Genomic DNA, 13,384 nt, shown 5'->3' with positions numbered 1-13,384 from the left:
GTTTTGAGCAGTTCATTAGCTGTCATTTCTTCTTGGAGTTTCTTTGGAGGAGAGCTCTTTCGTTTCGTCATTTTAGTTAGCTTTCTGGCTCTTTTTAGTTTAAAGACTTGTTATGCTCTCTGCACCTGTGAGCGCTGCTGTATCCATGAAGACTCTTTGACTGTCTAGGGCCTGTCCTTTCAGAGAGTGTTTTTTGAATGGTATCTCTTGGTCTCTCTTGCTGAGACCTTGGTTATTTTATTTTCCTACTCGTAGTGATATTTGGGACTCTTCACCTTCAGTACTCTGGCTTGTTTCTTGAGGTAGCCCTGGAGAAGTAAACAAACAGACAAACACACAGGGTGCAGGAGGAGACAAACACAAGAGAACTCCAACTAACATGCAAACCAAGAGGGAAAACGAAAAAGTTAAGAGAAAAGATGGAGGACGGAGGACGAATAATAGAGAATAAAAAATACATAAAAGGATCAAAAAGAAGAAAACAAAAGGTAAAAAGATGAAAACCGATGGACAAAGAACGGTTTAAAGCATATAACTGGATTTCCCATCTACAGTTGAGTAGCCAGGTGTATTCAGTGCTGGTTGAAGAGCATAGAGAAAGAGAGCGAAGACAGGGCGGGGATGAGGCAAAATTGGAAATAGAATGAACAGGCAGAAGGGATAAGAAGCTTTTTTCAAAGAGCTAAAGGGTGGAATATGGTTGGAGAGGTGAGAGAAGGATGTTGGTGTTATCCAGAGAAACTATATAGTCTAATTACTCCTGAGAGACAGAGATGAAAAGGTCAGTAGGTATAGAGTTTACATATACAGAGTGGACTAAATGTGACTGTTTAAGCAAGCTGGTGACCAGAGTTCTCATCTGGCCAGTGTTCTGGGAAAAAGGGAAAAAGAAAAAAAAAAGCAAAAAACACAAAAAAAAGAAAAAGGGAGGAGGGCAGCTCTCTAGCAGGGATGGGCATGGTGTGATCCAGTGGGTTAGGCAGGAGTTCTGCCTTAGCGGTCGTGGGGAAGAGGGTGACGGTGCACCAGTCCCTTCTTGAACCAAGCACTGCACCTTGCTTTTTTGGGTATGTCAACTTCCTGTGCTTGGTGGGTTGCACTCTTTACCCAGGCTAGGCTAATATGCAAGTGCAGTCTGCGCGCCAGATTGAAATTGCGGTAGACACAACCTCTCAGGGCAATTCCAAGCCTCTTGCCTAGCCCTGGGGGTGGAGCCAGAAGCTGCTGCTCCCGATCCTCCAGGTCCGGTTGGCGAGCATAGGCGGGGGTTTGCCTGCAGGGAGCATCTGGCCCGCTGGAGAGAGGGAAACCAGGTCCCTCTGTGTCTCACCACCCAAAACACGAACTCGCATGCAAATCTCCCAGTTTTAAGCCCTTTGCCTTCCCTCTAAAGTTCCAGCCAGCTCGGAGCGCGGATGTAGCGCGTGGTTCCTCCAGGAATCCAACCTGCCACGAGTACAAAGGAACAAAGGAGTGGTGCCCGCACACAGCGCAGCTGCTCTGGGAGGAGGTCAGAGAGAGAGAGAGAGGGAGATACAGAATCCAAAGCAGCCTCCAGGCTCTGAGCTGTCAGCACAGGGCCCAAAGTGGGCTCAAACTCACAAGCTGTGAGATCGTGATGTGAGCTGAAGTTGGATGCTTAACCATCTGAGCCACTCAGGCATTCCCACAGCTAGCTTTTTAATAAGTGCTTTTCGGTGGTGTTATTGAGAAACTGTCTTATTTCAAGACTGGCCGAGGTCACTTGCAAACCATTCTGAAGTGCTTATGGCTCTTAATTGATTTGCTGGGGAATACTGTATACTTTTTTTTTTTCCTTTCTCTTTCCTTTATTTCCCCATATAGGTGACCTTGGAAATCAGACCTAACCCCTTCTTTTCATGTAGCAAAGAACTGCTGACCAAGTGATTAATGCAAGGTTATTGGATTTTATGATACAGTTTTGGTAATCATTCTCTCAGTCTTTGGTTATAAATCTGTGTTCTTAGGATCTCTTAGTCTTTGGTATATTAGTTCATAGCTTTGAAGAGTAAGTGCTATAGGTGGATCTTAATTATGCTCACTGGTAAGAAGTGGGGTAAAAGAGATGAGAAAGAGCCCTAGATTTGGATATAGTGAATGCAGGACCAACTCATGGCTCTGATAACTTGTATATATCTTAAATCATTTAATTTCTCTGAGCCGTAGGTTTCTTACCTGCAAAATGGGTGAGCTGATAACCCCTACCTCATAGCATTTTTAGTTGTGAATATTAAGTGGAATAAAGAAGGTGAGAGTTATTTAGCATTCCGTAAATGTTATGTTGAATATGAATGTTAAGTATGTTGATAAATGGAACCTAAAAAAAATTCCAGATTACGTTTTATTTATTTATTTTTTAAAATATTTTTTAAATGTTTATTTTTGAGAGAGACAGAGCATGAGCAGCAGAGGGGCAGAGAAAGAGAGAGAGACACAGAATCTGAAGCAGGCTCCAGGCTCTGGGCTGTCAGCACAAAGGCTAATGCAGGGCTCGAACCCACAAACTGAGAGATCATGACCTGAGCTGAAGTTGGATGCTCAACTGACTGAGCCACCCAGGTGTACCCCCCAGATTACATTTTAAAGTTTTTTTTTTTTAAATAATAGCTGTTTTGAGCAATAATCCCACATGCCATACAGTTCACCCATTTATAGAGTATGATTCAGTGGCTTTTAGTATATTCACAGAATTGTGCAACCATCATCATAATTAATTTTCATGTTCTTACCCCAAAGAGAAATATATACCCTTTAGCAGTCACCTCACACTTCTTTCACATTCATGAGCCCTAGGCAACCACTAATCTATTTTTTTAAGTTTATTTATTTGTTTAGAGAGAGAGAGAGAGAGAGAGAGAGAGAGAGAGAGAGAGAGAATCCCAAGCAGGCTCCACACTACCAGCATGGAGACCAATGTGGGCCTCAAACTCAGGAATTGTGAGTTCATGACCAGAGCTGAAATCTAAAGCTGGATGCTTAACCAACTGAGCTATCCAGGCACCCCATGTATGTATGTATGTATGTATGTATGTATGTATGTATGTATGTATTTTAAAGAAATCACATAACCATTAAACAGTTAATCCTAAACACTTAAAAGTTTTTAATGTTTATTCAGTTGAGAGAGAGAGAGAGAGAGAGAGAGAGAGAGAGAGAGAGAAAATGAGTTGGAGAGGGGCAGAGAGAGAGAGGGAGACACAGAAACCAGAGCAGGCTCCAGGCTCTGAGCTGTCAACGTAGAGCCTGATGCGTGTCTTGAACTCATGACCTATGAGATCATGACCCGAGCCGAAGTTGGACGCTTATTTGATTAAGCCCCCCAGGCACCCCAACCCTAAACACTTTACTTTTTTAAATTTTTTTATTAAAAAATGTTTTTTAAAGTTTATTTATTGAGAGACAGAGACACAGAGCGCAAGTGAGGGTGGGGCAGAGAAAGAGGGAGACACAGAATCCCAAGCTGGCTCCAGGCTCTGAGCTTTCAGCACAGAGCTCAACGCGGGGCTCGAATTCGTGAGCCATGAGATCAAGACCTGAGCTGAAGTCAGACGGTAACCAACTAAGCCACCCAGGTGCCCCCTAAACACTTAAAAAATGTTTATTTATTTTTGAGAGTGCATGTGTATGCATGCACACAAGCATGTGAACGGGAACAGCAGAGAGAGAAGAGAGAGAATCCCAAGCAGGCTTGTGCTGTCAGCACAGAGTCCAGTGCAGTACTCAGTCCCAAGAACTGCAAGATCATGACCTGAGCTGAGACCAGTAGTTGGACACTCAACCAGCTGAGCCGCCCAGTTGCCCCTGGGCTTCTTTCATTTAGTGTAATGTTTTCAAGGTTCATCCATGTTGTAGCATGTATCATTATTTGATTCCTTTCATTTCCTAATGTTCCCTTTTATGGATATACCACATTTATTAATCTATCCATCATATCATTAACAGACATTTGGGTGGTTTCTACTTTTTAGCTATTATGAGTAATGTTGCTATGAACATTCATATATGAGTTTTTGTGTGGACATAAGTTTTCATTTCTCAAGTGGAGGAAAATGCATTCTAGGTGGAAAATGCATTCTTGCTGGATCATATGGTAACTTTATGTTTAACCTTTTGAGGAACTACAAAAGTAGCCATACCATTTTACATTCCCACCAGCAGTATATAAGGATTTCAATTTCTGGGACACCTGGCTGGTTCAGTCACTGGAGTGTGCACCTCTTAAAGATTCCAGTTTCTCCACATCTTCCATACTCATTTTTGAGAGAGAGAAAGATAGAGCATGAGTGGGGGAGGGGCAGAGAGAGAGAGAGATACAGAATTTGAAGCAGGCGCCAGGCTCTGAGCTCTCAGCACAGAGCCCATGCGGGGCTAGACCTCACATAGATAGTTCGAAGAGAGCCAGATTACACAGTGTCTTGTAGGCTATGATGATGACTTTTTATTTTATTCTTAATGAGATGAAAAGTCATCGTGGGTATTGAACAAAGTGGAATGACATGATCTGAACTGAATCTAAAGGGTCATTTTGGCTTCTGAGGAGAAGGGGCCAGGGGATAGATAGATGGCAAGAGGTATCAAATAGAAGCAGTGGTATGAGATAGGAAGCCATTAACAAGAGTTATGGAATGAGGTAATGAAAGTTTGAGCCGGTGTGTTGGCAGTAGAGGTGACAAGAAATTGTTGGAATTGGTATGATTTGAAAGTAGAGCTGACAGAATTTTCTAATCTGTTGGATGAGGACTATGAGAGTAAGAAAGTAGTTAAGGGAAGTTTTTTGCTTTGAGCAACTATAGGATTGGAGTTACCATTTACGTGGATGGGAAAGACTGAGAAGAGCAGGTTTGTAGGAAGGGATCAGGTGTTTGGTTTTAGACATACTACATATTAGATGGCAATTAGACAATCATGTATGCAGTTGGCTTTACAAGTCTTAGAATTCAGAGAAGTTCAGGTTAGAGATCTAAATCTGGGATTCATTAGCATATGTGAAGCCATAAAGTAGCTCTGGTCACCTAAAAAATGTGTGTAGATAGAGCAGAGATTTGACATTGGAACCCTGGGAAGGCTGAGAAGATCAAAGGAATAGCCAGTGAGGTAAAAGAAGAATAAAGAGAAAATGGAGTACCAGAGGACAAGTAATTTGTGGAGGATAATGGCCAGTGCCCCAACTTGATTGCCTGGTTTGGTTCTAAGTAACACCAGAGGACAAGTAATTTGTGGAGGATAATGGCCAGTGCCCCAACTTGATTGCCTGGTTTGGTTCTAAGTAACTGTGGGACACTGGACAGTTCATGTTACTTCTTTGAGCCTTGGGTGATCTCTAAAGTGAAAGGCTTGATTAAATTGTCTTGAAACTTTTCTCCATTATCATCATAAACATATTTATATAACACTTTATAGTTTCTGCAAAGCATTTCATGTGTTTAGCACATTTAATCTTTGTAACAAATTTATGGGACTTATACTTTATGCCCATTTTACAGATGAGAAGAATAAAGAAGTTTAGAGACTTGTCCAAAGTCACAGTCATAGTCAGTCAGAGACTTGAACCCAGATCTGCCTGATCTCAAAGCATGTATTCTTTATACTGTATAACAGTTTTATTTTTACACTAATGTTCTAGAGCTCTGTGATATTGAAGCATATGGAATTCATTCATTGAATATTTGTTGAGTACCTGCAATGTACTAATCACTGTTCTAAGTGCTAGGGATACAGTTGTGACCAAACCAAAGTCCTTTTTGTAATTTGATCTTTCATTCTAGTGGTTAAGACTGACAGTAAGCAAACAAATTAACTAATAATATACTGTTAGTGCCATAATTAAAAAAAGAAGCAAGGTGAGGGAACAGGATTTGTTGGGGAAATGATCAAGAAAAGAAAAGCCTTTCTGAAGTGAAGACATTTTAGCAGAGACCTGAATGATCTAAAGTAGAAAGTCATGAGATGTAATGGGGGAAACAAGAAACAGAAAGGTCCAGAGGTACGAATGAGGTAGATGTGTTTGAAGAACAGCAAGAAAGGCTGTTGGTAGGAAAGGAGGTTAACAAGATGCAGAGAGCTTTAGAGTCATTTAGCCCTGGGGGGGTCAATTATGACTCCCTTATTTAATTTGCTGTGTGACTCTGGACAGAGTACCTGACTTTCTTGAGTTTTAATTACCTTATCTATAAAATGGAGATAATAAAATAAAGGATATCTTGAGAATGAAATGAGAGAATGTATGTAAAACACCTAGGATGGTGCCTGGCATATTACTTTATTAAATGTATATTTACTGCACACCTACTATTATTGACCATATCGTAGGCATTCATTCCACTGTCATCCAGTAAGTTTAGTCTGTTTTTCTGTTTTTTTCTTTTTCAGTTTGTTTTAGTCAGCAGATCTTAAAGTTCTGTTTTTGTGCCCAGGCTAGGCACTATCCCTGAGCTCACCTTTGTATTAAAGTCAGAGAAAGAAGTGTTGGACTGAAAAGAAAACGATTTAGAAGTTGATGAGTAAGTATAAAAATAAGAGTTTGGGATCCTGGTAATTGCAGCCTCTGACATATTCATTTATTATGGAAAGAAACCTCATGTGCATTTCTGTCATCTTTCCTCTTCACTGGATACTAGCTCTACTCAGCCACTTCCCAGCCAGGCTTCCTGCAGACCCAAATCTGCTTGCCCTAGGAAAATCAGATAGGACAGAAGTCTTCCATCCTTATAAGACCATCTGTTTTTAGACCCACAGCTGCTGCCCTTACAATTGCACCCCAACACAACTGGAATGATTTATTCATCTCCACGTAACATTTGTGCACCAGGCTTCCAGCAAAGTATGGTATCAGCTTTACACTTAATGAAGCATCCAGCACAGGTGGTGAGCTGCTCCGGAAAGGATGCTTCTAGCTTAGAAATGGCTAATGGACAGGTGGAGGTAAGCTGTTCGTAATGCGGATAGCCAGAGGAAGAGCAGAGTGAACACTGGGCAACACGGGAGAATTTCTTGTCCAGTAGGGTCTTGGTTGTGTGTCCTATATTCTTGGAGTTTAACTAGTCTTTAACTTAAATGTTGTACCACTGTTGAGTTAGGGGAGAAGTTTAAACTCCAGAGAGAGGAAGGGACTTAGTTTAAGTTGCAAACAGTTTGGCATAGTTAGCACTAAAACTCAGGTATGCTAATTCCCATATAATTTGCTGATACTGTGAATAAATCACAACTTTTTATTTATTTTATTTATTCAGTTATTAAACTGAATGACCAAGCAAGTAGCTTAATTTTTTTGAACCTCTCATCTTATATATAAAATTAGGATGATTAACACTTGTTCTGGATTGTTTTGAGGGTTAAATGAGGTAAAGTATATGAAAACTGGTAAGGTCATTTTTGATAATCAGAAGGTATTAAACAAATGTTAATTTCTCCTTTTTTTTTTCAGCTCAATTGAGCAAACAGTAATTAAGCCAATTAATTAATGCCAGCTCAATTTCTAGGCTCTTTATGTACATTATCTTCCTTAATCTTTAAGTTCCTTCCTCTCTCCCCTTATTATATTGAGGGTCTAATTGGTATAATAGTACTTTCCTTCTCTTTTCACAGTCCTTCCATAGTCAGATCTTCATAACTAAACACAGTTGTTGTAAACAAGTGATACTTACTTTAGAAAAATCCAGAATGTTAGTATTAACCTGTGGTGATAACTCTGGGACCAGTGCACCTAGAACTAGTTGGTAAGACTTAGCTTCTGTTTCTACAAGGTGCTTTGGGGACCCTCTGTTTGGAGGGCAAATCATGACTGTGATGATTTTCTTTATCACCTCAGAGACACCTTGGTTTCCTCTTTTGGAATGTTTGGTTTTAGTAAATTGCTTCCTCTTCACATTAGGTTTTAGGCTCTTTGACAAACCATCTGCTTCTCAAACCCAATTTCCCTTTACCACCAAGTGCTTGCAGGCAGTTACTCAGATGGAGAACAAAAGCTTTCTCCAGTTCCTCGTGTTTTTGTGAGAGCGAGAATGCCCCAGGGAGAGATTGCATCTGCTTATTGGAATTCATTTATGATGTGTGCAGTATTTTAGGCAGTATTTTACCAAGGACTGTGCTGGGGCTGGCTGAAGAAGAGATAAAATTTTGGAATGGAGGTCTGTCAGCATGGCTATTTCTGTCCTTGCTAGTATCCGGTAGGGCTCCAAAGAGCTTGTTGGGATTGCTACTGCTGCTTCTGCTACTTTACTGCTACTTACATCTGTTGCCCAAGTTTTCCATTTGCACTTTTTTGTTATTGTTTGGTTGTTTTTCCAGGTTGTTGATCTCTTCTGTGAGTGATTCAGTATAATGCAATTCAATAGACTGAGTAAAGTGGAGATTAAGTAATGAAGAAAATAAGATACAGGAAAAGCTAGTGTGGGGTAGTAAAAAAGCCTTGGTAAATGTATAGGCATATTGTGGCTTTAAATTTCAGCTTCACTTTACACTGGTTCTGTGATCTTGGGTATATCCTTTAATCTCTTTGCATGATAATTTCTTCATCTCTAAAAGTGGGAATATAAATATCTACCTTGCTTAAGGTCGTGATGAGGATTAAGTGAGAATTTATAGGAAAGAATCAAACATTAAATTGGTGCTCATTAGGGGCGCCTGGGTGGCTTAGTCGGTTGAGCGTCCGACTTTTCGCTTAGGTCTTGGTCTCGCGGTTCCTGGGTTTGAGCCCCGCGTCGGGCTCTGTGCTGACTGCCAGCTCAGAGCCTGGAGCCTTTTTCAGAGTCTGTGACTCCCTCTCTCTCTGACCCTCCCCTGCTCACGCTCTCTCTCTCTCTCTCTCTCTCTCTCCTAGAAATAAAGAAAACATTTAAAAAAATTGGTGCTCATTAAATATTCCTGTACATGGAGAAATCAGACACATAGCCATGTCTGTATATGTGTGTGTTCGTTTGACATAGCTTTGAGAAGTGGCTAGAATTTGCCACACTCATTGAAACCAGGCAGAGAGATATACTCTGATAAGGTGACATAACATATTCTTTGTGCCTTTAAACACCTTAGGAGGAAAAAAAAAAAGAACCTGGCAGTGGAGGCCTTGGGATGCTGGTTTCCTCAGGGGGACCATTAGAGTGTCTCTGGTAGCTACTGGTCTCTTAGAGATAAATAACCTATTTCATGATAAGGTGAGAGCAGAACCTGGGGTTTCTAGGTGTGAGAACTGCCTTTTGGAAACAGTAAGTATATAGCTTGGAAGATTGTAGCCACCACCTTCTCCTTTCCCACCCTCAAAATCTGTAATATCATCATCAGAATGATCTTTTCCAAGATTCAAATCTGGTTATCTTAATTGGTGGTTAAAAGTCTTCACTGGCTCTCAGTTGCCTCTAGGTTAGAGTCCAGATTCCTTCTATGACATGAGATCTTCCTTAATCTGGTCTTTACCTACACTTTTAGCCTCATTTCCAACTGCTCCTGCCTGTTCTCCAGTGACACTGTTATTTACAGCTTCTCAACTCTTTTGCCCTCATGTATCTGGCCCATGATAGTCTTTCTGCTGTCTGTACTTTCCCTCTCTCTCATTCCTCTGTTTTACTTGACAAACTTCTGTTCTTTCTTTAAAACTTTTCTCAAAAACCATGTTTTCTGTGAAGTTCTCCCTGGCTTCTGAAGGTGAGGTGCCATGGGATGAGAGACATTCCTCCTTTAGGTTCATCTAGAATTTTGCATATATAAAAATCTAATTACATGTTGTAGCATCAGTGATTAGTAGACACAATTATGTCTCTTAATGCTTTTATTCATGACCATTGATGTCTTTATGTTAATGCCTTCATTGGGATATTCCATTCATGTGTAAATCCATTTACAACAGATATCTTTAGAATTAGAAAAATTAACACAGGCATAATACAGCATTTTGCCAAGACTTAGCAGATTTTATTTTTTAATACCTCTTATCCCTGATGAAGTGAATAGCCATCAGTGAAATGAACCACTAGGTTTTGAAAGGTTGATGATGTAGGTCCACCTGATGTAAATTGTTAATCATTGATAACCTTTGACAAATCATTGACAGAGCATCATTATTGTACTTATGCTTTTTTTCAAATAACTTTTCATTTGGATTCTCAAATTTAAAATGAATAGGATCTGAATTCTGTTTTTTATGTTGGAGATTTCCCCAGATATCTGGTGATCCTTGGTTGGTTGTTCATGTTAAAATGGGATACTAAAAAGCTGATTGGAAATTTTAAATACTTGGATGGGGCTTACTGATTGTGGACCTCACTGCGTGGTGATCTGCCTGGGATATTGGTCAGGCACCTACAATGTCAGCATCAGTAAGTCTTTCCACTAGGGCTGGTCAGACTCTCTGGAAAGATCTTCTAGTCTTCTTCCTAGATGTCCTAGGCCTGGCTCTAGTGCTCTGGAAGCTGAATGGAAGAGGAAGGCTACAGACAGGTCCTCAATATTCATTTCATTTAACATTCTTATTTTCTTTTTTTTTCTGTTTGTTTTTATTTTATTTATTTATTTATTGACAAATAGTTTATTGTCAAATTAGTTTCCACATAACACCCAGTGCTCATCCCCACGAGTGCCCTCCTCCATGCCCATCCCCCCTCCCCCCTACATCCATCAGTTCTCAGTAACATTCTTATTTTCAGTATTGTAACCCTGCCTTCAACTGTACCTGCTATTCCCTTATCTAGAGACTCCCTGTCTTATCCTTTCCAGAGGGAAAAGAAACCCTGAACATTGTGCTACCAGTTTCCGAAACTCATGGGGGTTCTACAAAACCCCCGTAGCAGTTGCAAATCAGGTTACTTTTTGTCCCCCTCCCCGACTCCAGTGCTGGCTCAGTATTCATCCTTCTTGGATCTGATGTCCGTTACTGATTATTGCTGCTTTCTAGCTTTCAGTATTTTGTGGCTGTTGCTCTTCTCATTTCTCTTTGTTTTTATGATTCTTTGCCTTATAAAAAGTTCAAAAATGGGTCTAAAAAAGTCCAGTAGTGGGGTCTAAATTATATATTCTCCTCTTCAGAATAGATATTATTATTTAATCTTTCTTAAGATTCAAGTCCATTATTGTGAACATCAATTATTCTGCCTTTTTGTGTTGCACTGATGGTCATGGGAGCTATTGTATTCTCTACTAACCAATCTAATGCTGAACTTAAAAACAAAAGCTAAGGGCCTCTTTTTTGGTGAGTACTGTGCTTTTTATATCTTGTGGTTGTTTTGGAATTATTTTCTACCTTTTCTTCTTTCTTTGTCACTTCTCACCTACTGTATGTGGTGCTCTCAAATTACTTAGTTTATTAGATATATTTGTAAAGGAAAAGTGAGGCCCTAGGGATTCTACTGGCTGTAAAGTGTGAAGAATTAAAGACCATTATTTTGGCTTTGAAGAGGTGTTTTTGCTTACTTTCTAGTTCTCTGTGTGATCCAGAAGACAAGGTTATTGAATTACTGAATTCCATGCAAGTGAGGTATTGCAATAAACCTTCATGGCTTGTCAAATATATTGCTTTCATCCATATCATCTCCTTACTATTTTAAGCTTCATAGTAATTCTACAAGGTAGTAGTGCAGGTAGGATTATTCCTGTTGAATGTATAGGGCGATTTGAGGTTCAGAGAGATTAAATGATGTGTTCATATCACATAGTTAAGTGGAAGAGGTGGGCCTAATCTCAGGTTGTCTGACTTAAACCCTTGTGTCCTCTGTCTTCTCTGTATATGGCCTTCTACAGAGAAGGTCAAATTCATAAGATTAGAGTTCAGCACAGTAAGAATTAGTCCTCATTTGATCCTTATGGTAACCCAAGGAACAGGTAATACTTTTTCTATTTCCTATCTGGGGATTGAGAGATTAAATGACTTGTTCAAAGTCACCTGGCAAAATAAAGAGCGGCAGAGCTGGGACTCATTCTCTTCTTTTGACTCCAAATCTTTCTCTCTGATTTTAGTGCATGATACTTCCTTCCTCACTCTGAATGAACTGCCAAAAGAGAAAATACGCCAGCCATGTGCATATTAACAGCAATGGTTTGAAGTATTAGGAAATAGCCAAGTCCTCTTCCCTGGGAAGGTTTCAGCTGACTGGAATTCTCAGTCTTTTCAGTTTATGTAAGGGAAGAGGATAAAGAACTGTAGTGTTTGGACTGGCAACAAACTTTAATTCCCTTAGTGGAGACACTAAAGACACACAGTTGCATTGCCAGTTTGGCAAAAAGAAATACTTAAGCTCTCAAGTAAAAATACTTACTGAGTTTCTAGTACAGCCTAATGTTCTAGACCCCAGGAGGGATTTAGGAGGGATTTATCATGAATCAGGGAATGTTAGAGCTCTGAAACACATTCATTCTAAGGTTTAAAGGCTGAGTTTGTCTAGACAGTTCAGAAGAACAATTCTGTATACCTTTATTGAGCTCCTGCTCAATAGTAATAGATACTGCTTAGGAATTTATGGTCTAGTTGAGAAGGCACACACAGACAAATAATTATATTATAGTTCAAGAAAGCACTATAATTGAGAGATCTACAAAGAGCACTGAAGAGGGAATGATTAATTCTGACCCGACCAAGAATGGGAGGAGTAACTGGAGAAAAATTTACAGTGAAGATGATGTTTGATTTGTACCTTGCAGGATGGCTCAGATCTTAGAAAAAGATTTGCGAAGGGCATTGTAGGCAGAGGGAACGGTATATGTAGAATCTTAGAAATATGAAAGAACTTACTGTTTGAGGGAAGCAGTGGGAAGCTTGATTCAGCTAGAACTGGAGAGTAAGATAAAGTAGGCCTCCTGTCTGGTCTAGGACTGTCAAGGCCCCTTCTTACTATGCTCTGCCAACTCACTAGGTGTATTCTTCCTCACATGTGGGTGTTCTCTCAGACAGGCTACATTTCTTCTCCAGTCTTGCTAGCCTTTCTTCAGAGCTTCGTACAATTACACACTCTCCTATAAAGCTTCCCAGGCTGATAGCTGATCATTGTCTTATCCCAACTCCTGTTGCCCTTTGTGACCCAGTGTAGTTGCCGCCTAAGTTAATACTGACAAGTGTTCATCTATAATTTGTTTCTATATTGCTTCCTATTCTAGAAGGATTTGCTCTTAGTGATATTTCTGATTATGCCCAGAGTGGAGGTTTATTGTTTGGCTACTTGTATTTCTTAAGCCTTGGTTATAGGTTTATTTTGAGGTTTTCTAACCTTTTAATCAGCTCAGGAATCCTTCATTTAGGGAATAAAACACGGTGCAATGAGACCCTCTGAGAAGCCTTTGCTGACCCTCTCAGAACTAGTAATTCCTTTTCTTTTTGTCTTAGGGCTTGTCACTCTGCCTACAACTCTTTTCTTTTTTTTTTTTTTTTTTTTTTTTGTTGTTTCGT

The 13,384-nt window shown here is 40.0% G+C and overlaps 1 protein-coding gene across 1 annotated transcript in view; it reads left to right on the top strand.

Annotated features, from left to right (window-relative positions):
- The first annotated feature begins 6,498 nt into the window (after positions 1-6,498).
- The window catches only part of FAM168A (family with sequence similarity 168 member A), a 124,768-nt gene continuing 117,882 nt past the window's right edge, over positions 6,499-13,384 (top strand). The window contains exon 1 of the mRNA XM_077762172.1: positions 6,499-6,521. The gene's annotated coding sequence lies outside the window, so the exon portion shown is untranslated. The remainder of the gene's footprint in view (positions 6,522-13,384) is intronic.

The sequence above is a fragment of the Crocuta crocuta genome, unplaced genomic scaffold (assembly GCF_008692635.1).
Source record: "Crocuta crocuta isolate KB4526 unplaced genomic scaffold, BGI_CrCroc_1.0 scaffold306, whole genome shotgun sequence".
NCBI classification, from domain to species: Eukaryota; Metazoa; Chordata; class Mammalia; order Carnivora; family Hyaenidae; genus Crocuta; species Crocuta crocuta.
The sequence above is the reverse complement of the archived record's forward strand: the minus strand, read 5'-3'. Positions and strand labels throughout refer to the sequence as shown.